The 25,595-nt window shown below is 44.5% G+C and overlaps 1 protein-coding gene and 1 long non-coding RNA gene across 5 annotated transcripts in view; one reads left to right on the top strand and one right to left on the bottom strand.

Moving 5' to 3' along the window:
- The window catches only part of sema5a (sema domain, seven thrombospondin repeats (type 1 and type 1-like), transmembrane domain (TM) and short cytoplasmic domain, (semaphorin) 5A), a 210,875-nt gene that overhangs the window by 153,981 nt on the left and 31,299 nt on the right, over positions 1-25,595 (bottom strand). The window lies entirely within an intron of this gene.
- The window catches only part of LOC123991221, an 11,614-nt gene continuing 10,646 nt past the window's right edge, over positions 24,628-25,595 (top strand). The window contains exons 1-2 of the long non-coding RNA XR_006830766.1: positions 24,628-24,679; positions 24,996-25,114. This is a non-coding gene — a long non-coding RNA (uncharacterized LOC123991221). The remainder of the gene's footprint in view (positions 24,680-24,995; positions 25,115-25,595) is intronic.

The following is a 25,595-nucleotide window of genomic DNA, read 5'->3' as shown; positions in this document are numbered from 1 at the left end:
TCATCTTCCGCATAATACTCTTCGAGTAGCACCGCATTAGAGGCCACACACAGTGTTCCTCCCTAAACAAGATGAACACGTGTTCAAGGTCATGTATTTACATTACAGACCATAAATACTTGGGTTTAACCCTGTGTTGTCCCAGACAAACGGACTGTATTAAGACCAACACACCATTTATCTCCATTACAACATGTAGACAGCTACAGCAGTTATGGAAATAGAATGGTGGAGATGAATGCTATCGCCAACCCTCAAAAAGTTATACAAAAACAGATGTTGGGAAGATGAATAATTATTCATTTTTAAATATGTACATTTTGAGAGTAAAAATGTTGTTATGGGACTGAAACTCATTGAATGACATTTTAATTCAGGGGAAACAAAAACACACTGAAACACATTCACACTATTCTGTAGAGTGGGAGGTCTTTGTGAGACCGATTGGGATTAAAACCTGGGTGTCTAGCGTGTTGCAATACTGTGAAAGCCTGCGTGGCTAAAACCAGGGTGATATCTTGGGGGGACAGTGAGAGTCTTCATGCTTCAGCCAAGGTCACTTATCTTGCGAGTGTGGTTACAAACCAGCTCCATTACACATGGTGTAATTGAACTGATCGATATGTCAGAAACCCAGGGAGAATCATACTGTCACACCCATATTGATCATGTCTGAGTTCGTCTACGGTAGCAATATTGCATGGTTAATGAATAACCTCTGAAATTAACCAGAGCTTAGTGGTCAACAGGAACGCATGCGAGTACACACACACACACACACACACACACACACACACACACACACACACACACACACACACACACACACACACACACACACACACACACACACACACACACACACACACACACACACACACACACACACACACACACACACACACACACACACACACACACACACACACACACACACACCCTAATGGTCCATCTGTGTAAACAGACAGTAGGGTGTTAGCTTGGGGTCACATCACCATGTTGATAGATGCTGCTTCTCTCCACACTAGACACAGACAGACAGACACACACACACACACACACACACACACACACACACACACACACACACACACACACACACACACACACACACACACACACACACACACACACACACACACACACACACACACACACACACACACACACACACACACACACACGCACACACACACACACGCACACACACACACACACATGCACACATGTAAACCAACCCCAGACTTTACATTACATTCTAAGTTTAGAGGAAAACCAAAAAGAGAGGCCTGAAGTGTGTGTGTGTTCCCGTCATTTGACTAAGTTGGTAGGTCGGTTGTCTGTCAGTTAGTCTAGAATACATGAACTATATGAACTGTGTGTCCGATGTGAAGTGTGAATCAGTGTGTTTGTAAAATAATGAGAATAAGAATATGATTAAGAATAGAATGATGATATCAGCATCAAAGTCACTGGGTCAGTAAGCAGGCTTTTCAGCTTTCCTCTCTCAAAATGATGTGAGGGCTGAGCCACTGAATAAATGTTGATTCATTTCTAACGGAAGATTATTATCACAGTCAGATTAGAAAGCTGTTTGTTAAAGCCTGGTATGTGCGGTGGAACAGGGATTACACACACACACACACACACACACACACACACACACACACACACACACACACACACACACACACACACACACACACACACACACACACACACACACACACACACACACACACACACACACACACACACACACACACACACACACACACACACACACACACACAGAGAGAAAGAGTGGTAAAGAGAAATTCAGGGCTGAGCAAACAGCTCAGTGTTCTCTAGACCAGGTGGCGTGTGTGTGTATTCTCCCCAGGTGTGTCAGTGTGTGAACATTTACTGCTTTCAGGCCCATAATGCATTTCACCGCCTCCAGCTTCTTATCCCAAACTCATATTTCTCCTCAGTCAGACAGAAAGCTGTGTGTGTTGATATTTCCCCTCAGTCAGACAGAAAGCTGTGTGTGTTGATATTTCTCCTCAGTCAGACAGAAAGCTGTGTGTGTTGATATTTCTCCTCAGTCAGACAGAAAGCTGTGTGTGTTGATATTTCTCCTCAGACAGAAAGCTGTGTGTGTTGATATTTCTCCTCAGTCAGACGGAAAGCTGTGTGTGCGTATTTCTCCTCAGTCAGACAGAAAGCTGTGTGTGTTGATATTTCTCCTCAGTCAGACAGAAAGCTGTGTGTGTTGATTTGTCTCCTCAGTCAGACAGAAAGCTGTGTGTGTTGATATGTCTCCTCAGTCAGACAGAAAGCTGTGTGTGTTGATATGTCTCCTCAGTCAGACAGAAAGCTGTGTGTGTTGATATTTCTCCTCAGTCAGACAGAAAGCTGTGTGTGTTGATATTTCTCCTCAGTCAGACGGAACGCTGTGTGTGTTGATATTTCTCCCCAGTCAGACAGAAAGCTGTGTGTGTTGATATTTCTCCTCAGTCAGACAGAAAGCTGTGTGTGTTGATATTTCTCCTCAGTCAGACAGAAAGCTGTGTGTGTTGATATGTCTCCTCAGTCAGACAGAAAGCTGTGTGTGTTGATATTTCTCCTCAGTCAGACAGAAAGCTGTGTGTGTTGATATGTCTCCTCAGTCAGACAGAAAGCTGTGTGTGTTGATATTTCTCCTCAGTCAGACAGAAAGCTGTGTGTGTTGATATGTCTCCTCAGTCAGACAGAAAGCTGTGTGTGTTGATATTTCTCCTCAGTCAGACAGAAAGCTGTGTGTGTTGATATGTCTCCTCAGTCAGACAGAAAGCTGTGTGTGTTGATATTTCTCCTCAGTCAGACAGAAAGCTGTGTGTGTTGATATGTCTCCTCAGTCAGACAGAAAGCTGTGTGTGTTGATATTTCTCCTCAGTCAGACAGAAAGCTGTGTGTGTTGATATTTCTCCTCAGTCAGACAGAAAGCTGTGTGTGTTGATATTTCTCCTCAGTCAGACAGAAAGCTGTGTGTGTTGATATTTCTCCTCAGTCAGACAGAAAGCTGTGTGTGTTGATATTTCTCCTCAGTCAGACAGAAAGCTGTGTGTGTTGATATTTCTCCTCAGTCAGACAGAAAGCTGTGTGTGTTGATATTTCTCCTCAGTCAGACAGAAAGCTGTGTGTGTTGATATTTCTCCTCAGTCAGACAGAAAGCTGTGTGTGTTGATATTTCTCCTCAGTCAGACAGAAAGCTGTGTGTGTTGATATTTCTCCTCAGTCAGACAGAAAGCTGTGTGTGTTGATATTTCTCCTCAGTCAGACAGAAAGCTGTGTGTGTTGATATTTCTCCTCAGTCAGACAGAAAGCTGTGTGTGTTGATATTTCTCCTCAGTCAGACAGAAAGCTGTGTGTGCATATTTCTCCTCAGTCAGACAGAAAGCTGTGTGTGTTGATATTTCTCCTCAGTCAGACGGAACGCTGTGCGCGTATGTTGATATTTCCCTCGGTGAGTTAGAACATTTCCCATCACAAACCTAACTCTACTAACTTTCAGGATTGCTTCTACCCAATCTGTTCCACAAACAGTATTCCGGTGGAATAAACACTCGAGTGTGGGCTGTGTGTGTATGTATGTAAGTCCCCCCGGAAAACCACACTGAGATTCCAATCTGTTTGGTTTGTAGCTGCCTCTGGAGTGGAGGGTTTTTAAAACAGAAACGTTCTACAGTGAGTGTTCTCTGCTGTGGACAGATGGATGGTGTAAGGCATGAGTAATGGAACACATGGATGGAGGACTGTAGAGGGGCTGTAAACAGGACTGTAGAAGGACTGTAGAGGGGCTGTAGAGGGGCTGTAAACAGGACTGTAGAAGGACTGTAGAGGGGCTGTAGAGGGGCTGTAAACAGGACTGTAGAGGGACTGTAGAGAGACTGTAAACAGGACTGTAGAGGGGCTGTAGAGGGGCTGTAAACAGGACTGTAGAAGGACTGTAGAGGGGCTGTAAACAGGACTGTAGAGGGGCTGTAGAGGGGCTGTAAACAGGACTGTAGAAGGACTGTAGAGGGGCTGTAGAGGGGCTGTAAACAGGACTGTAGGAGGACTGTAGAGGGACTGTAGAGGGGCTGTAAACAGGACTGTAGAGGGACTGTAGAGAGAGTAAACAGGACTGTAGAAGAGGGGCTGTAAACAGGACTGTAGAAGGACTGTAGAGGGGCTGTAAACAGGACTGTAGAGGGGCTGTAGAGGGGCTGTAAACAGGACTGTAGAAGGACTCAGCTTTCAGGACTATAGAAGGACTGAAGGGGCTGTAAACAGGACTGTGCTGTAAACAGGACTGTAGAAGGACTGTAGAGGGGCTGTAAACAGGACTGTAGAAGGACTGTAGAGGGGCTTAAACAGGACTGTAGAGGGACTGTAGAGGGGCTGTAAACAGGACTGTAGAAGGACTGTAGAGGGGCTGTAAACAGGACTGTAGAAGGACTGTAGAGGGGCTGTAAACAGGACTGTAGAAGGACTGGGCTGTAAACAGGACTGTAGAAGGACTGTAGAGGGGCTGTAAACAGGACTGTAGAAGGACTGTAGAGGGGCTGTAGAGGGGCTGTAAACAGGACTGTAGGAGGACTGTAGAGGGACTGTAGAGGGGCTGTAAACAGGACTGTAGAGGGACTGTAGAGAGACTGTAAACAGGACTGTAGAGGGGCTGTAGAGGGGCTGTAAACAGGACTGTAGGAGGACTGTAGAGGGACTGTAGAGGGGCTGTAAACAGGACTGTAGAGGGACTGTAGAGAGACTGTAAACAGGACTGTAGAGGGGCTGTAGAGGGGCTGTAAACAGGACTGTAGAAGGACTGTAGAGGGGCTGTAAACAGGACTGTAGAGGGGCTGTAGAGGGGCTGTAAACAGGACTGTAGAAGGACTGTAGAGGGGCTTTAAACAGGACTATAGAAGGACTGTAGAGGGGCTGTAAACAGGACTGTAGAAGGACTGTAGAGGGGCTGTAAACAGGACTGTAGAAGGACTGTAGAGGGGCTGTAAACAGGACTGTAGAAGGACTGTAGAGGGGCTGTAAACAGGACTGTAGAGGGACTGTAGAGGGGCTGTAAACAGGACTGTAGAAGGACTGTAGAGGGGCTGTAAACAGGACTGTAGAAGGACTGTAGAGGGGCTGTAAACAGGACTGTAGAAGGACTGTAGAGGGGCTGTAAACAGGACTGTAGAAGGACTGTAGAGGGGCTGTAAACAGGACTGTAGAAGGACTGTAGAGGGGCTGTAGAGGGGCTGTAAACAGGACTGTAGGAGGACTGTAGAGGGACTGTAGAGGGGCTGTAAACAGGACTGTAGAGGGACTGTAGAGAGACTGTAAACAGGACTGTAGAGGGGCTGTAGAGGGGCTGTAAACAGGACTGTAGAAGGACTGTAGAGGGGCTGTAAACAGGACTGTAGAGGGGCTGTAGAGGGGCTGTAAACAGGACTGTAGAAGGACTGTAGAGGGGCTTTAAACAGGACTATAGAAGGACTGTAGAGGGGCTGTAAACAGGACTGTAGAAGGACTGTAGAGGGGCTGTAAACAGGACTGTAGAAGGACTGTAGAGGGGCTGTAAACAGGACTGTAGAGGGGCTGTAGAGGGGCTGTAAACAGGACTGTAGAAGGACTGTAGAGGGGCTGTAAACAGGACTGTAGAAGGACTGTAGAGGGGCTGTAAACAGGACTGTAGAAGGACTGTAGACGGGCTGTAAACAGGACTGTAGAAGGACTGTAGAGGGGCTGTAAACAGGATTGTAGAAGGACTGTAGAGGGGCTGTAAACAGGACTGTAGAGGGGCTGTAGAGGGGCTGTAAACAGGACTGTAGAGGGGCTGTAAACAGGACTGTAGAAGGACTGTAGAAGGGCTGTAAACAGGACTGTAGAAGGACTGTAAACAGGACTGTAGAGGGGCTGTAAACAGGACTGTAGAGGGGCTGTAGAGGGGCTGTAAACAGGACTGTAGAGGGACTGTAGAGGGGCTGTAAACAGGACTGTAGATGGGCTATAGAGGGGCTGTAAACAGGACTGTAGAGGGGCTGTAGAGGTAGAGAGGCTGTAAACAGGACTGTAGAAGGACTGTAGAGGGGCTGTAAACAGGACTGTAGAAGGATTGTAGAGGGGCTGTAAACAGGACTGTAGAAGGACTGTAGAGGGGCTGTAAACAGGACTGTAGAGGGGCTGTAGAGGGGCTGTAAACAGGACTGTAGAAGGACTGTAGAGGGGCTTTAAACAGGACTATAGAAGGACTGTAGAGGGGCTGTAAACAGGACTGTAGAAGGACTGTAGAGGGGCTGTAAACAGGACTGTAGAAGGACTGTAGAGGGGCTGTAAACAGGACTGTAGAGGGGCTGTAGAGGGGCTGTAAACAGGACTGTAGAAGGACTGTAGAGGGGCTGTAAACAGGACTGTAGAAGGAAGAGGGGCTGTAAACAGGACTGTAGAAGGACTGTAGAGGGGCTGTAAACAGGACTGTAGAAGGACTGTAGAGGGGCTGTAAACAGGATTGTAGAAGGACTGTAGAGGGGCTGTAAACAGGACTGTAGAGGGGCTGTAGAGGGGCTGTAAACAGGACTGTAGAGGGGCTGTAAACAGGACTGTAGAAGGACTGTAGAAGGGCTGTAAACAGGACTGTAGAAGGACTGTAAACAGGACTGTAGAAGGACTGTAGAGGGGCTGTAAACAGGATTGTAGAAGGACTGTAGAGGGGCTGTAAACAGGACTGTAGAGGGGCTGTAGAGGGGCTGTAAACAGGACTGTAGAGGGGCTGTAAACAGGACTGTAGAAGGACTGTAGAAGGGCTGTAAACAGGACTGTAGAAGGACTGTAAACAGGACTGTAGAGGGGCTGTAAACAGGACTGTAGAGGGGCTGTAAACAGGACTGTAGAGGGGCTGTAGAGGGGCTGTAAACAGGACTGTAGAGGGACTGTAGAGGGGCTGTAAACAGGACTGTAGATGGGCTATAGAGGGGCTGTAAACAGGACTGTAGAGGGGCTGTAGAGGTAGAGAGGCTGTAAACAGGACTGTAGAAGGACTGTAGAGGGGCTGTAAACAGGACTGTAGAAGGATTGTAGAGGGGCTGTAAACAGGACTGTAGAAGGACTGTAGAGGGGCTGTAAACAGGACTGTAGAAGGACTGTAGAGGGGCTGTAAACAGGACTGTAGAAGGACTGTAGAGGGGCTGTAAACAGGACTGTAGAAGGACTGTAGAGGGGCTGTAAACAGGACTGTAGAAGGATTGTAGAGGGGCTGTAAACAGGACTGTAGAAGGATTGTAGAGGGGCTGTAAACAGGACTGTAGAAGGACTGTAGAGGGGCTGTAAACAGGACTGTAGAAGGACTGTAGAGGGGCTGTAAACAGGACTGTAGAAGGATTGTAGAGGGATTTTAGAGGGGCTGTAGAAGGATTGTAGAGGGTCTGTAAACGGGACTGTAGAAGGATTGTAAGAGGGACTGTAGAGGGATTTTAGAGGGGCTGTAGAGGGGCTGCAGAGGGGCTGCAGAGGGGCTGCAGATGGGCTGCAGAGGGACTGTAGAGGGGCTATAGAGGGGCTGTAGAGAGGCTGTAGTGTGGCTGAAGAGGGGCTGTAGAGGGATTGCAGAGGGGCTGCAGAGGGGCTGTAGAGGGGCTGAAGAGGGGCTGTAGAGGGGCTGTAGAGGGGCTGCAGAGGGGCTGCAGAGGGGCTGCAGTTGGGCTGCAGATGGGCTGCAGAGGGACTGTAGAGGGGCTATAGAGGGGCTGTAGAGAGGCTGTAGTGTGGCTGAAGAGGGGCTGTAGAGGGATTGCAGAGGGGCTGTAGAGGGGCTGTAGAGGGGCTGAAGAGGGGCTGTAGAGGGGCTGAAGAGGGGCTGTAGAGGGGCTGAAGAGGGGCTGTAGTGGAGCTGAAGAGGGGCTGTAGAGAGGCTGTTTCAAGTGTGTGGTTGAGGGTGAGGTCAAAAGGTTGAGGAAAAACTAAAAGACTAATAAAATGAATAAAATTAAAAGCAACCGTATTCAATGACAATTGTTGGACTATCCAAATGTACTGAAATCCTGATGACTACGCAAATACTGTATTTAACTGTACTAAATCTTTATCTTTGGAGAAAAACTCTCTCACACCCATTGTGGTAACAGACTGTATTGTAGAAAGGTCTGAAGGACTCTTGAACTAACCCTGAGTTGACTGGCCACAGCCTTGGTCCCATTTAAATCTGACGCACTAACACAAGCACACACACACACACAGACACACGCGCACGCAATCACAATAAACCCAGCAATTTTAGCTGTGTCCCGCCCTTACTCTCAGAGGTTTCCAAATCCTGATGTTATTTTTACCAATCACTCTCAGCCTCCAGCAGTGTGTGTGTGTGTGTGTGTGTGTGTGTGTGTGTGTGTGTGTGTGTGTGTGTGTGTGTGTGTGTGTGTGTGTGTGTGTGTGTGTGTGTGTGTGTGTGTGTGTGTGTGTGTGTGTGTGTGTGTGTGTGTGTGTGTGTGTGTGTGTGTGTGTGTGTGTGTGTGTCAGAAAAGGGGGATAACAATCACAGTGAGGACTGATGACTGACACTAGACAGAGCAGTCCTTCACCTACAATACAGAGTTGAAGGGTACCTGTAGCAGTGAGGATATATGTTTGGACACACACACACAAGCAAGCAATTACCTGGGTAACCTTGCCCTGTGGTTTCTGGAGGTATCCTAGAATGAGATGGGAGTTAAACCCATTAAATAATGCCTGGGGGATCTGGCCTCACGGCTTTATAACAGGTGACTCTACCTCCAACCAACCAACCACACACACACACACACACACACACACACACACACACACACACACACACACACACACACACACACACACACACACACACACACACACACACACACACACACACACACACACACACACACACACACACACACACACACACACACACACACACACACACACAGAGAGAGAGAGAGAGACTCCAGAACTACAGTAGGTCGAGGTCAAGGTCAAATAAAGCTGTGTACGCAGTTAAGGAGAACTTCAGTTAATCAAACTATGAAACCCTGACATGTAATGAAAATGTTTTCTGGGTGGATGCCAAGGTAAAGTCTATGGTCTACCATTTAACCTGACCAGGAAAACATTTTCTGGTTCAGCTCACGTGGTGAGCAAAAACTTAGGACGCAACTTATCAGCAATCCAGAGGATTTTAAATGACTCCTTAGCTGTCAAATCATATACTGATGTTTCATTGTGTTTCTAAAGTATTTTCTCTCCCTCTGTGTTTGAGTGACAGTGCACATTTCACACAATCTCATTGGTAAACAGAAGCCTTAGTTTAAACAACTAAAATGGCATTTATATTTGTCTACAGATGGCTCACAGTGATCTCTGACATAGTTTGAAGTATTTCCTGCACAAACTCTGATGTTTTCCAGACATTAGAATGCTTAGGAAATGCCTCGGCATCAAAGATCCACATTACCTCAAAGGCGGACATGTCCATAGACTGAAACTTGGAAAGGAGAAGAGTGTCATCGGAAAGCAGATCAAGGGAGAGAGAGAGGGAGAGAGAGAGAGAGAGAGAGAGAGAGAGAGAGAGAGAGAGGGAGAGAGAGAGGGAGAGAGAAAGAGAGAGGGAGAGAGAAAGAGAGAGAGAGGGAGAGAGAGAGGGAGAGAGAAAGAGAGAGGGAGAGAGAAAAGGAGAGAGAAAGAGAGAGAGAGAGAGGGAGAGAGAGAGGGAGAGAGAAAGAGAGAGGGAGAGAGAAAAGGAGAGAGAAAGAGAGAGAGAGAGAGAGAAGGAGAGAGGGAGAGAGAGGGAGAGAGAGAAGGAGAGAGAGAAAGAGAGAAGGAGAGAGAGAAGGAGAGAGAGAGGGAGAAACAGGGAGAGAGAGCTGGCCACTATGAAGACCCAGAGGAGTCTACATCAACACACATACAGTTGAAGTCGGAAGTTTACACACACCTCAGCCAAATACATTTAAACTCAGTTTTTCACAATTCCTGACATTCAAGCCTAGTAAAAATTCCCTGTCCTAGGTCAGTTAGGATCGCCACTTTCTTTTAAGAATGTGAAATGCCAGAATAATAGTAGAGAGAATGATTGCGTTCACAAATTCATTCTGGCTAGCTACCTACTCCGATTTCAGAGCACTCGTCTCAGTGTGCCAGAGAACAGAATTACTGATGAATTTAAAAACGCGCCACACCCATCGAATATGACCTGTGTCAGTAAACATAAGTTTTGAAAGAGTAATAGTTAGTCACGAACGCTCTAGATAACATCTAAACAGCCTAACCAGCTCTCTTAGGGTGAGTAAAATGGTCAGAGTGAGGTTCTCTTATTTGTGTCTCGAAGCAGCTAGCTAGCAAGCTAGCCAACTTTAGCCAGTTAGCTTGGGTGCTTGGTTCGGACAACACATGCATTGGCAGGCAAGCTACAGAAGGACGAGCAGGCTATTCCCCATCGTTTATAAGTGCAATTCTGACAGCCAACAAGCTAAAAAAAAGTTTGAGAGGGTTTATCTAATGTTCCTTCGTTAGATTTGAGCTAATCTTGCTCTGGCTAGCATTAGTTGTTGGTCTTGTTGTTCTTGATGTATAAATAGGAGTAAATAGCCTCCATTTCACAAATGTAAGAGGACTCCTGTGGTATTTAGCTACATATTTGCAGAAAACCATTCAAGTGTATTTTATGTCTTTTGCCAAATGTGTTCTAATGATCTAAAGTCACGCTGCTGCAACTTCCTGTAAACACACAGACCAGTTCAAATTGAATGATGCAGGCCCTTGTGGCCTCTGATTGGCTACAGCGCACCGGTCTGCGTAGACTCCGGTCCTGGGCGAGACAGATGTTTTTATTAGGTTTTATTTACTGCAGTGTATATTAATTGTCCAAACCCACGGCTGCCTTCCCACTCTACATTCCTATAGAATTTTCACAAATGCCTTAGTATACGCAATTCCCAAATATTCGAAGAATTTATGAAAACGTGAAAATGACCATAACAAATCAAATGTTATCTGTCACATGCGCCAAATACAACAGGTTGCCCTTACTGTGAAATGCTTACTGACAAGCCCTTGACCAACAATGCAGTTTTAAGAAAATAGAGTTAAGAAAATATTTACTAAATCAACTAAAGTAAAAAATACAAAAACACAAAATGTAACACAATAAAATAACAACAAATAGGCTATACACAGGAGATACAGAGTCAATGTGTGGGGGTACAAGTCTCCACCCGCTCCACTACAGCTTAAGTGCTCACTTGTCAGAAAGCGTTAAAAAAAACAAAATGTCATGTTCTTCCAGGAGGTGTATATGAACAGATTTGAATAAGATTTTATGTTGCTAAAATGCTGTCAGTTCCATTTGACATTTCATTCGGAATAATGCCATGGCTGTAGCAATAACAACACCGACACAAAAATACACTTACCATCAGCAAGTCTGATGTCAATAATCTAAATGATTCTCCTTAAAAGACAGACAACGTGTCCTATACCACAACATTAAAACGGCTCAGTCACAACCCATACAATTTAGAGAGGTCTTTATTGTTGCTGCCTGGTGGTGAGTTGATAACTTGGACAATGAAATGTGAGCCCTCGGTCGACCAATACCATGATACTCTTTCACCAATCTCTCTCTCTCACACACACACACACACACACACACACACACACACACACACACACACACACACACACACACACACACACACACACACACACACACACACACACACACACACACACACACACACACACACACACACACACACACACACACACACACACACACACACACACACACACACACACCTGGTAATGCTGTGATAAGGGACATAAAGCCGTCTGGCGAGGGATGGTGACATTTTTAAGGCTTTAATTACATGGTTGGCTAACGTGAGCCTAGTAGCTCTCCGGCTGGAAATGACACTATCACTGTCATACACACATGCACACGCACACACGCACATGCACACACACAGTCTATCTCCAGCTGCAGAGAGGAAGATGATTCTGTCTTTACTTTCTGTTAGATACAGCGTGGACACAGCTCCAGGGCCTAAGGTGACTGGATTTAATTGAAAAGCAGACAGGAGTGCTACCCGGACTGGCCACTGGTGCTACTGTATGTCTCCTTAAAGTTTAGAATAAAGTGTTATTCTAAGGACTTCAGAATGGCAGAACATGTTTCAACCATTGCTTTGTCAAAGTTTGACCTTTTAGGGAGTCGACATATTAAGTACAGCAATCTAATCTATTCTTAGCAGCACTTCAACCAGGCCACAATAGTTACTTTCTTCAAATCCGCATGACAGCAAAGCAAGAAGCAACAGCTGTGCATAAACAATAGCCAAGACATTTTATCAGACACTCTTATCTAGAGCGACTTACAGGAGGAATCAGGGATTGCTCAAGACTTTTCACCTAGTCGGCTTGGGGATAACCTTTTGGTTACAGGCCCAATGCTTTTAACTGCTAGGCTACCTGCCACCCTATAAGTCGCTATAAATTGCCAGCTGAAAACACACATTTCTCATTGTCAGTACTGTACACATAAATTAGAGAGTAGAAAAAGTGAACCAACTTCCCGGTTCAATGAAACCAAGATAATAATGTTCCAGAGACACGGCTAGGAGAGGTGAGAAGAGGTGTGAGTTAAGGACTAATAGACCTCTGGTGATGAGGACACTTAGGCTACACTGCCAAATCAACATGTGTGCAAAGCCCGTAACCAGACAAAACTGAAGGAAACAATGTCACCACTGATCATTCTACGATAATCAATCATTTCAATAAGCATTATTCTACGGCTGGCCATGCTTTCCAACTTGTTCTCAACTGGCCTACCTGGTTAAATAAAGGTGAAATGTATATATTTTTTAAAGTACAAATAAGAGTGAGAGAGGGAGAGCACATGAGAATATGTTGCAAAACACAAAATCGCCCACCTGTCTACACATACAGATAATAACAAGTTGACAAACCCCAAATCCAACATAATTATATTCCCCAAAACATAACTCTCACTGTCTCCACACTAGTCCCACACGAAAGGGTGAATGTACATGTATTACTTACTTAATGTACATGTATTACTTACTTACTGTACATGTATTACTTACTGTACATGTATTACTTACTGTACATGTATTACTTACTTACTGTACATGTATTACTTACTGTACATGTATTACTTACTTAATGTACATGTATTACTTACTTAATGTACATGTATTACTTACTGTACATGTATTACTTACTTACTGTACATGTATTACTTACTGTACATGTATTACTTACTTAATGTACATGTATTACTTACTTAATGTACATGTATTACTTACTGTACATGTATTACTTACTTACTGTACATGTATTACTTACTGTACATGTATTACTTACTTAATGTACATGTATTACTTACTTAATGTACATGTATTACTTACTGTACATGTATTACTTACTTACTGTACATGTATTACTTACTGTACATGTATTACTTACTTACTGTACATGTATTACTTACTGTACATGTATTACTTACTGTACATGTATTACTTACTTAATGTACATGTATTACTTACTTACTGTACATGTATTACTTACTTAATGTACATGTATTACTTACTTAATGTACATGTATTACTTACTTAATGTACATGTATTACTTACTGTACATGTATTACTTACTGTACATGTATTACTTAATGTACATGTATTACTTACTTAATGTACATGTATTACTTACTTACTGTACATGTATTACTTAATTAATGTACATGTATTACTTACTTAATGTACATGTATTACTTACTGTACATGTATTACTTACTTACTGTACATGTATTACTTACTGTACATGTATTACTTACTTAATGTACATGTATTACTTACTGTACATGTATTACTTACTTACTGTACATGTATTACTTAATTAATGTACATGTATTACTTACTTAATGTACATGTATTACTTACTTAATGTACATGTATTACTTACTTACTGTACATGTATTACTTACTTAATGTACATGTATTACTTACTTAATGTACATGTATTACTTACTTACTGTACATGTATTTTATTTGACCTTTATTTTACCGGACGGGTCAATTGTGAACACATTCTTATTTACAAAGACAGCCTGGCAGTATGAGGATCATAAGGCATCTGAAAGCCTTGAGCAGCCCTGATGTGTCACGATACTGAGACTATGTGGAGGGTCAAATCAAATAAGCAATTGGTACCAGTGGAACCAATTAATCACCCCGTGCCTGTGTGTATGTGTGCGCTTGCACAAGCGCAGAGAATATAATTTGTCCTGTTAAAATGTAAAAATACAGACTGGGACAACAGCGCAGAGTGAGTGAGTGAGTGAGTGAGTGAGTGAGAAAGATAATGAGAAGGAGAGAGATGTAGGGAGAGTCACAGACGGGATGGGAGAGACATTCGAACAGGACAGAGACTAAGCAGAGCGTGTGGGTGTTCTCCTCAGGACATGAGGAGACCGTGAAGGAGAGGAATGGAGACAGAGCCTAGAGGCATCCGATCTGATCACGTCCCAACTAGACCGGGGAAAACAGATGTACAGGACTTTTTTTGTCTCCTGTTAGCTGGTGTGTGTGTCTGTGTGTCTGTATGTGCCTGTTTGCCTGCGTGGGGTTGTCTGATGACTGGGAGATCTGGAAGAGGATGACAGCAGTTTGGTGAATTGTTTTCCACAGACAAGGATTTAGTTAAATCAGGATTGTACATTTTCTAATCATAGCTTGGTGTCTGACTTCTGCCCTAGTCTCAACCCGTAGGTACTTCTTGTAACTTGATCTGAAAGGATTGAGTATAGGCATAAGCAAGCTGGAGAATAATTCCTCCCAGCCTTCCATACAAAATAATTACAATATTCCTCATCTCTTCAGCTCAGATCTGGAAGACGTGCCTAGGGCCAAGGGAGTACAGGGACTGGCATTGGGCATTTGACTCCTAATTGGCCAACTAAAAAAAGAGGAGAGCCTTTGATCTGAGCGCCACCTCCCTCTTTTTCGGCTCCCTCCCTTCTTTCTGCTCCCTGCTAGGATGGATAGAAACAGTGCAGATAATGAGATCTGAATCTCAACTACCGTTAGTGAAAGTAAGAGCAGTGTCACGTGCTCACACGTAGAGTCCCAAATCTCACAGGTTTCCTTTGGCGCAGACTGCACATTTAGGCCTGAATTTTATCTTGAGTAAAGCTTGTGCAGCTAAAATATGTAAAGTCAATTGTTTAAGTGAATGACTGAAGTCTTCGAATTGAGCATGTGTATCTGAGGTTTGACCACAGTCCTAAGAGAACCTGTACAAAGAGGGACAAAGGTTCCGTACAATGTGATGTGCCATTAAACAAGTAGCCCAGAAACTTTAGACCAACAACACAGAAATCTTGACCAATATACTCTCTGTGATTTATCTGCTTCTTCCTCATATCGGTCTTCTGGCAGTATATTAGATTAAGTTCATTAAAGAGGAGGAGGGAGAGGAGGAAGGGGGGAGGAAGGGGGAGGAGAATGAGGACGAGGAGTCTGACACATATGGACAGTAAATGACACATGACTTCCCTACTGGGTCCTCTGAGACGTGTCTTAATAATGACACACTGATTAGCTCTCTATCTCTCCTGAGCCAGTAATAAAGTACAGTAGAGTTAGAGATTCAAAATGGCCTCCTTACTAATAAGCTCATTTACATCCCTGAGAGGAGAGTAAATAAATCAGATAATTTGCGATTGCAGGGTCTTTGAAATTCCACACGTTTAGAAAAGCACATTTCTTAGGACACCAAGGCTTGGTGATTATGATACTATAGGGAGAAGGTAATTGTGTTTCTTCCCCTCCTTTCTAAGAGCTGATGTATTCTTCCCCTGAGAGAAAGCAGAGTGTTTTTGAAGTATCACAACAAACCAATTTATCCTTCCACAGACCTATACCTATGCTGAATGGTAAACCATGAAACGGTAGAACATTAAGGTGAAAAACAAGGACAACGCAGCGCCGCTATTTTTGAATAGGTAAATCATGTAGAACCTGATGAAGTACTGTAGGCCTACAACAAGTGGTGGTGATGGGTTGAAAACGAATACCTCAAATAAATCTCAATAAAAGAGGTCCTCCCGTCTTTAATAAGAGATTGGTAGAACTCGCGTACAGCGAGATGGTTCGGGTCCACTCACGGGCAACAACCTCCTGACACCTGCCGGTAGATGTTCGATCATGTTGGGCTTTAAAGATCTCCAATGGCATTTCCTCCAGGGAGAACCTTCAAAGGCGGTCTTTTGTTTATGCTGTCCATCCTTTGTTTTATAGATGTATTCTGTATGCTCATCTTTGCACCGCTGCAACTAAAGTGGCCAGCGAGGGGAACATAAACATTTACATCACAGCCAAACCATATAGATATGGAGCTGATGATGGGAAGTACATCATACACCTTGTATTCACAGTGTCAACACCAGAATAGTGTAAGTCACCTCGACAACCTACGCTTCTATTGACACTACACAGTTAAAAACCTACGCTTCTATTAACACTACAGGGTTAAAAACCTACGCTTCTATTGACACTACACAATTAAAAACCTACGCTTCTATTAACACTACAGGGTTAAAAACCTACGCTTCTATTAACACTACACAGTTAAAAACCTACACTTCAATTAACACTACACAGTTAAAAACCTACGCTTCTATTAACACTACACAGTTAAAAACCTACGCTTCTATTAACACTACACAGTTAAAAACCTACGCTTCTATTAACACTACACAGTTAAAAACCTACGCTTCTATTAACACTACACAGTTAAAAACCTACGCTTCTATTAACACTACACAGTTAAAAACCTACGCTTCTATTAACACTACACAGTTAAAAACCTACGCTTCTATTAACACTACACAGTTAAAAACCTACACTTCAGCCGACATCATGTCCAAAAGATCCAGACCACACACCCTGTGCCCTCATGTCCCCATCATTATATCTGTGACATCAATGACAGTCGTTACGGACACGCTAAGGTCATCAGAGGTACCTGTTTGTCCTTCTCACAGCTCGTTAGCCAGCGCGACAAAGCCATCGCTACAGAGGAAAGGTTGTCTTTGAAAGCTTGCTAGCGGGAACATCAGTGTAAATGTCAATGTGAAGGTCAAGCGACTGGGGGAAGTTGGGGAGAGAGGTGATGGGGGACCCAGTGAAGTGGAGTGTGATGTTCGTGCCCGAATTGAGTGAAAAGGCCCCAAGAGAGTACAGATGGTAAAAAATAAATCATCCTTAAACACAACTCATTTGAGTTTGTTACAAGATAGCTACTTGTAATTACAGAAACGGCAAAACCGATATCACTGTTGTAAACAGCCATGTAACGTCACGTTTCAAGAGCCGATCCAAGAAGCTTTGATAGAATACGATGTCAAAGAGTAAACAATCAATAGAAATTCAATTTCCACTGTCAGGTTATTGAGGACAGAAAGCATCTATCAAACGTTAGAGTGAGAGAAAAAATGAAGCCAAAAGTGATTTCCTAAGAGGGTAGGGTTATTAATGTTTTCTCTTCAGGCAGTTCACACCCCACCCTTATCTAATCAGGACCCACTATAACACATCACTTCCGATCTGTCTGATCAATCCCACACTCCCCCTGACACAGGAAACATCAGACAGACAGATAGGACATACTAAACCTTTAATCTACTGTACTGGAGAGTAGTGAATCCTCTGCATAACACACACACACACACACACACACACACACACACACACACACACACACACACACACACACACACACACACACACACACACACACACACACACACACACACACACACACACACACACACACACACACACACACACACACGCACACACGCACACACGCACACACGCACACACGCACACACGCACACACACGCACACACACGCACACACGCACACACGCACGCGAGAGCCTGGAGTGGGGTTGTTGAACACCACCCGCATGATCACAGACTTTAGGCTTCCAACTCATATCATTAATAGAGCCTTTTAAAGATTAGGCTAAATGTTGTGAATATTTGATCGCTTTTAAACAGCAGACAGCTTATAGCAGGTCTTCAGGGTACAACAGCACTTCTCCAAAATACAGGCAACATGAAAGGAGATTCTCCTAATTGAACTAAATGCATGTTGTACGAATTACAAAGCACTGTGATAATTTGTCGGCGACGCCTCCCTACACAGACAGACACAGACATTCAATTCAACTGGGATGAGAGAGAAGGAGAAAAGGAGAGAGGGAGAGAAAGTGCAAGAGACCGAGACAGAGAAACAGAGAGAGAGAGAAACGGAGAGAGAAACAGAGAGAAAAAGGGAGAGAGCGAGAAAGACAAGACGAAGAGGAAATTCATTCAGTGAATAGGTGTAACATATCCTGTCTGCATGTGTGAGACGCTAGATAACAAGCCCCTGTAAATCCTTTACAAAACTGATTACAAGGCTGTCTGTCTGTCTGGGCCAGATCAACCCCAACAACATATCAAACCGTTTAGCTCAGCTGTAAACTACTGCTATACATAGCAGTTCATCTGTGTTTTACATTCCTGCCATTCAGACAACAAAACCATGCAGTCTGTGTGTGTGTGTGTGTGTGTGTGTGTGTGTGTGTGTGTGTGTGTGTGTGTGTGTGTGTGTGTGTGTGTGTGTGTGTGTGTGTGCGTGCGTGCGTGCGTGCGTGCGTGCGTGCGTGCGTGCGTGCGTGCGTGCGTGCGTGCGTGTGTGTGTGTGTGTGTGTTCTGATCCTAAACCCGGACTACACCAGGTGTTTGAGTGTCCCAGGGCTTTGTATATCTGTCTGATGAGACTAGAGGGAAACGTCAACACATCCCAAATCAACAACTGCTGAAGACTCCTCTTCTGCCCAGTCAGGCAGTCTTCTTCACGCCCAGTCCTGTGGGGGCTTTTGTTCTCGCCCAGCATTAACATACTTTGATTCAGCCAATCAAGGTCTTGATGAGTAGCTGATTGGTTGAGCCATGTGTGTTAGTGTTGGGCTGGAACAAACACTCCCACACCTTGGGGGTCTACCAGACATCATATATCATCACAACTGAACAACTCTGTCAAAACAACACACAGCTAAATCAACACAAACCCTGAATGAAGATGTGTGTTGGTATGGCATGTCTCCATTTCGTCAGGTCTCCTTGCAAAATATACATTCCAGCCCAAGTTTGTCTCCCTGCTAAATATACATTCCAGACCGGCCCAGCCGACCTAATCAGCGATGCCTTTGATGCTATGTTTCCCTTCAAAGGAAGATGCCATCACTTTCAACTCTAACTCCAATGTATTCATTCAACATCTATCTTTAGCATGTAATGCCCCATATTGCCAGAGAGAAAAACTATGTATATTCATGATAGTCGAACTACAACACACCTGAGTCTCTACTCTTCTCTTCCTCTTTCCCACTATATCTCTTCTCTCCTCCCTTTCTCTTCATCTCCTTTTCTGTCTCTGTCTTTGTCATTCTCTTTCTCTCGGTCTCTTTCTTTCTCTCCCTCTCTTTATCTCCTGGCCTTGGCGACTGACCTAAATTTCCATAGATTATGCCATAAATTAATTTGGAAAATAACTCCAAGTACCCGTCATATAGAGAGGAGCAGGGGGTGAAGGGGTGAGTGTGGAAGGAGAGGTGAGGAGAGGGAGAGAGGAGCAGGGGGTGAAGGGGTGAGTGTGGAAGGAGAGGTGAGGAGAGGGAGAGAGGAGCAAGGGGTGAAGGGGTGAGTGTGGAAGGAGAGGTGAGGAGAGGAGCAGGGGGTGAAGGGGTGAGTGTGGAAGGAGAGGTGAGGAGAGGTAGAGAGGAGCAGGGGGTGAAGGGGTGAGTGTGGAAGGAGGGGTGAGGAGAGGGAGAGAGGAGCAGGGGGTGAAGGGGTGAGTGTGGAAGGAGAGGTGAGGAGAGGAGCAGGGGGTGAAGGGGTGAGTGTGGAAGGAGAGGTGAGGAGAGGAGCAGGGGGTGAAGGGGTGAGTGTGGAAGGAGAGGTGAGGGAGAGAGGAGCAGGGGGTGACGGGGTGAGTGTGGAAGGAGAGGTGAGGAGAGGAGCAGGGGGTGAAGGGGTGAGTGTGGAAGGAGAGGTGAGGAGAGGAGCAGGGGGTGAAGGGGTGAGTGTGGAAGGAGAGGTGAGGAGAGGGAGAAAGGAGCAGGGGGTGAAGGGGTGAGTGTGGAAGGAGAGGTGAGGAGAGGGAGAGAGGAGCAGGGGGTGAAGGGGTGAGTGTGGAAGGAGAGGTGAGGAGAGGGAGAGAGGAGCCGGTGGTGAAGGGGTGAGTGTGGAAGGAGAGGTGAGGAGAGGGAGAGAGGAGCAGGGGGTGAAGGGGTGAGTGTGGAAGGAGAGGTGAGGAGAGGGAGAGAGGAGCAGGGGGTGAAGGGGTGAGTGTGGAAGGAGAGGTGAGGAGAGGGAGAGAGGAGCCGGGGGTGAAGGGGTGAGTGTGGAAGGAGAGGTGAGGGAGAGAGGAGCAGGGGGTGAAGGGGTGAGTGTGGAAGGAGAGGTGAGGAGAGGGAGAGAGGGGCAGGGGTTGAAGAGGTGAGAGTGTCTTGCTATAAAGAGCACCTGGGATAACACAGTGGAGCAGCAGCAGCCCTGGGCCCCTGAGTCCATGTGTGTGATTGTAGGGTAGGAGCAGATGTCTGTCTAGAGAAGGAGAGTGTTTTTGTCTTTGTGTCAGTTTCACCACACTGGAGTGTGGTTTCCTCGGTGTCACTGTGGGTGCAGAGTTACAGTTTAACAGTGGAGTTTTACTGGTCTAAAGTTGTCTACCTGTATGTCTACCTGTATGGACTTACCCCTTCTCCCCTCTGCTGATAACACACAAGTTCATCATCATCATCATTCTATTATCAAACTGTGGTTGATGTCTAAAGAGGATACTTATAACCATGACCAACGCTGAGCTGTATGTGGACAAAGACGTATACCAGATGTATTAGTATGTGTGTCCTATCTTATATCTCCTGTCTGCTGTATGATTTACATGCTGAAACCTGCTATATGTCTGAAACTTGGATTATATTTTAGTAGATGGCTGTTTTGGATCTCTCTTTTTGTGTGTGTGCGTGTGTATGTGTGTCAGACAGACAAATACTACCAGAACCCACTGGATTCTCCAATTATATTGAAGGACCTATAGGACAAAATACAAACCCTCCAACCCAAAAAGTGTTGATGGTATCCTAAATGAAATGATGAAATATACAGACCACAGATTCCAATTGGCTATACTTAAACTCTTTATCATCATCCTCAGCTCTGGCATCTTCCCCAATATTTGGAACCAAGGACTGATCACACCAATCCACAATAACTACCGTGGGATATGCGTCAACAGCAACCTTGGGAAATGCCTCTGTATTATCATTAATAGCAGACTCAGTGAAAACAATGTACTGAGCAAATGTCAAATTGGCTTTTTACCAAATTACCTTATGACAGACCACGTATTCACACTGCACACCCTAATTGACAAACAAACAAACGAAAACAAAGGCAAAGTCTTCTCATGCTCTGCTATACAAATTGATGGAATGTGGTGTTGGGGGAAAACATACAACATTATAAAATCCCTGAACACAAACAACAAGTGTGCGGTAAAAGTTGGCAAAAACACACACATTTCTTTCCACAGGGCCGTGGGGTGAAACATGTCAACGAATTGGCAAGGGCACCAGAACGGTCTGCAACACTCAGCCTCACCCAACTAGAATCTGAAGTCAAATGTCTACTGTTTGTTGATGATCTGGTGCTTCTGTCCCTAAATAAGGAGGGTTTACAGCAGCACTTAGATCTTCTGCACAGATTCTGTCAGACCTGGGCCCTGACAGTAAATCTCCGTAAGACAAAAATAATGGTGTTCCAAAAAGTTCCAGTTGCCAGGACCACAAATACAAATTCCATCTAGACCCTGTTGCCCTAGAGCACACAAAGAACTATACATACCTTGGCCTAAACATCAGCGACACAGGTAACTTCCACAAAGCTCTGAAGGATCTGAGAGACAAGGTAAGAAGGGTCTTCTATGCTATCAAAAAGAACATAAAATTTGACATACCAATTAGGGTCTGGATAAAAATACTTGAATAAGTTATACAACCCATTGCCCTTTAGGGTTGTGAGGTCTGGGGTCCGCTCACCAACAAAGAATTCACAAAATGGGCCAAACATCAAATGAAACATAAAACACCAAATAATGGATGCAGAGCTAAATTAAGCCAATACCTCCAGAAAATAGCCTTTCAATTCTACAACCACCTTAAAGGAAGCGATTCCCAAACCTTCCATTACAAAACCATCAGCTACAGACAGACGAACCTGGAGAAGAGTCCCCTAAGCAAGCTGGTCCTCTGTTCACAAACACAAACACACCCCACAGAGCCCCAGGACCGCAACACAATAAGACCCAACCAAATCATGAGAAAACAAAAAGATAATTACCTGACACATTGAAATAAAACTGAGCAACCTAGAATGATTTTTGGCCCTAAACAGAGAGTACATTTTGGCAGAATACCTGACCACTGTGACTGACCCAAAATTAAGGAAAGCTATGTACAGACTCAGTGAGCATAGCCTTGCCATTGAGAAAGGTCAGACCTGGCTCTCAACAGAAGACAGGCTATGTGCACACTGCCCACAAAATTAGGAGGAAACTGAGCTGCACCTTCTACTTCAAATGTATGACCATATTAGAGACATATATTTCCCTCAGATTACACAGACCCACAAATACTTCGAAAACAAATCCAATTTTGATAAACTCACATATCTATTGGGTGAAATACCACAGTGTGCAATCACAGCAGCAATATTTGTGCTCTGTTGCCACAAGAAAAGGGCAACCAGTGAAGAAATAACACCATTGTAAATACAACCCATATTTATGTTTATTTATTTTTGATTTTGTAATTTAACTATTTGCACATCGTTACAACACTGTAAAAAGACACAATATGACATTTGAAAGAGAGAGAGACAGAGACAGACAGAGAGAGAGAGAGAGAGAGAGAGAGAGAGAGAGAGAGAGAGAGAGAGAGAGAGAGAGAGGACCCAAAATGAGCAGAGAGATGAGAAGGAAGTTGAGAGGTGGAGGACAGAGAAATAAGAAGGAAGATAGAGGAGAGGAGAGATGAGGGGAGGAGGAGAGGAGAGATGAGGGGAGGGGAGGAGGAGAGGAGAGATGAGGGGAGGAGGAGAGGAGAGATGAGGGGAGGGGAGGAGGAGAGGAGGGTGAGAGTGACTGTGAATGGAAAAAAGTTTGACTAGAGGGCAGGTCTCCACACAGAAAACAAAGTTAGACTAGAGGGCAGGTCTCCACACAGAAAACAAAGTTAGAATAGAGGGAAGGTCTCCACACAGAAAACAAAGTTAGACTAGAGGGCAGGTCTCCACACAGAAAACAAATTTAGAATAGAGGGCAGGTCTCCACACAGAAAACAAAGTTAAGACTAGAGGGAAGGTCTCCACACAGAAATCAAAGACTAGAGGGAAGGTCTCCACACAGAAAACAAAGTTAGAGGACAGTGGGAAAGTGAGGCAAACCAAGGGTGAGACCAGGGGTGAGGCAGACCGGGGGTGAGGCAGACCAGGGGTGAGGCAGACCAGGGGTGAGGCAGACCGGGGGTGAGGCAGACCGGGGGTGAGGCAGACCGGGGGTGAGGCAGACCAGGGGTGAGGCAGACCGGGGGTGAAGCAGACCGGGGGTGAGGCAGACCAGGGGTGAGGCAGACCAGGGGTGAAGCAGACCGGCAGTCGGACATACGCAGCTGGAAAAGCAAGAGTTACTTTCTACACTGAATGGAAACACCAGGAGAAACGGTGGTTATTTGGACGAGCCTGAACCTACAGTTCCTGAAGCCATAATGCAAGCTGCCTCACTCCTTTTCTCTCTCTCTCTCTTGCTATACACAGAAGCACAACAGTTATAAATACCTACAGGGTATACGGTTTAAGATACTATTACAGTTTATTTCTGTTATTTCTACTAAAATACTCTAGAATGCCAGAATAGGTATTTTGTCCAATCAAGGGAAAAAACATTACAAATGTCAGAATGTCTGCTCTATTTTCCTTTATAAAACCGTTACCCAAATCCATTAAGCTTAGATGTTATCATACTGGATATATAAGGTCAAGAGGTTACGGCCTAGATTCAAACAGATAGCCGACACCCGCACAGCTGATGTTTTGGCAGTGTCGGAGGTGGAACTGCTGGAGCTGTCAAATCGGTGAGCCGCTGCTCTTGATCATGGTCACGAATCCAAACTCGTCCCACTGGTGTTTGAAGTCCAGAATGAAGTGTAGGCTCTATAGAAATAATGACGCTCAAATTGAAAATCATTAAACTAAATCATGAGGATTTCTATCAGCCTAATCGAGGTGTAGATTACATCTCACATTCCAGTGCTCCAATTTGTAAACAAGGCTGCATGGGATTTGTCTTAACCCTCTACTAAACATCGTTGCCCTCAGACAACAGAAATCCCTTTTGCCCCTGACATGACAATATGTGATGACATGTCTGTAAAAAAACAAATCAACACAGTGCGGAAGTTGGTATGATATCATCAAACGGAGAGGGGCCTTCTTTCAGGAAGCAGAGCAACGTGAGCGCATGGTGTGAGCAAAGGGTAAGATACATTTCATTCTTTTGAATGTTTAAATAGAGATAACTTGACGATAAAAAAATGCTGGTGTAGGGACCTTTTAAGAACCATATTTGATAGGTTTTCAACGTATTAAAAACAAATATATATATATATATTCCAAAAATAATAATTACTATTTGTTGCCTCAGGGCAACATTGTGCAGTTAAGCTAATCTTTTTGTTGTTGCATCCAGGCTACTTTTCAGGGCAATATCATGCTCATTAAAAGACATGTAATTTGTTGTAAAATGATGGCCTTGGTTAATGTTTTTGCCAACATATCCACTGACATTCACAGGCAATGGATACAGGGACATTCTATGGGTGGAAGGAGCCGAATCGGGCAGTTACCCTCTGATAGTGAGGACAGTGAACTTGAGGACAGTGACAGCTAGGAAGAATGGACCCAATAATCAGGTTAGAGAGGCAGTGAAATACTCTTTTATAAGCCCAACTTTTATTTTCTCATGAAAAGAGTACTTGTTTCTACTATGTTTCACTTCATAAATGTTCTGAAAATATCAGATTTTCAGAGACAACAAAAAACAATTCTGGGTGGGATAAACGTTCTATTTGTATTATTATTGATACATTATCATAATGCCAGAACCTTCTAAAAATAGGAAAAACCCTAAATGTGTGCCGTAGAAGGTTACTGTGACTCCGTGCAGCCAAAGGCAATGTCCACTTTAAGTACAATGCCAGGAACCGCTTGTGGATTTGACAGCTCTAACGCAGTTCCACCTCCAACGGCAAAACAACCACTATGCCAAAGTCGGCTAAAGCGGATCTGATTGAATAGAGCCCTCTAAGTTGTGCCAACTAGACACCTTGTTAAAACCTAAAGTATCTGTTACGTTTGAATGTCTAAATATGCTCATTTTACGGTGAAAACAGC

The sequence above is a fragment of the Oncorhynchus gorbuscha genome, linkage group LG12 (assembly GCF_021184085.1).
Source record: "Oncorhynchus gorbuscha isolate QuinsamMale2020 ecotype Even-year linkage group LG12, OgorEven_v1.0, whole genome shotgun sequence".
Classification (NCBI taxonomy): domain Eukaryota; kingdom Metazoa; phylum Chordata; class Actinopteri; order Salmoniformes; family Salmonidae; genus Oncorhynchus; species Oncorhynchus gorbuscha.
Note: the sequence above shows the minus strand (reverse complement) of the source record. Positions and strands in the feature narration are given on the sequence as shown.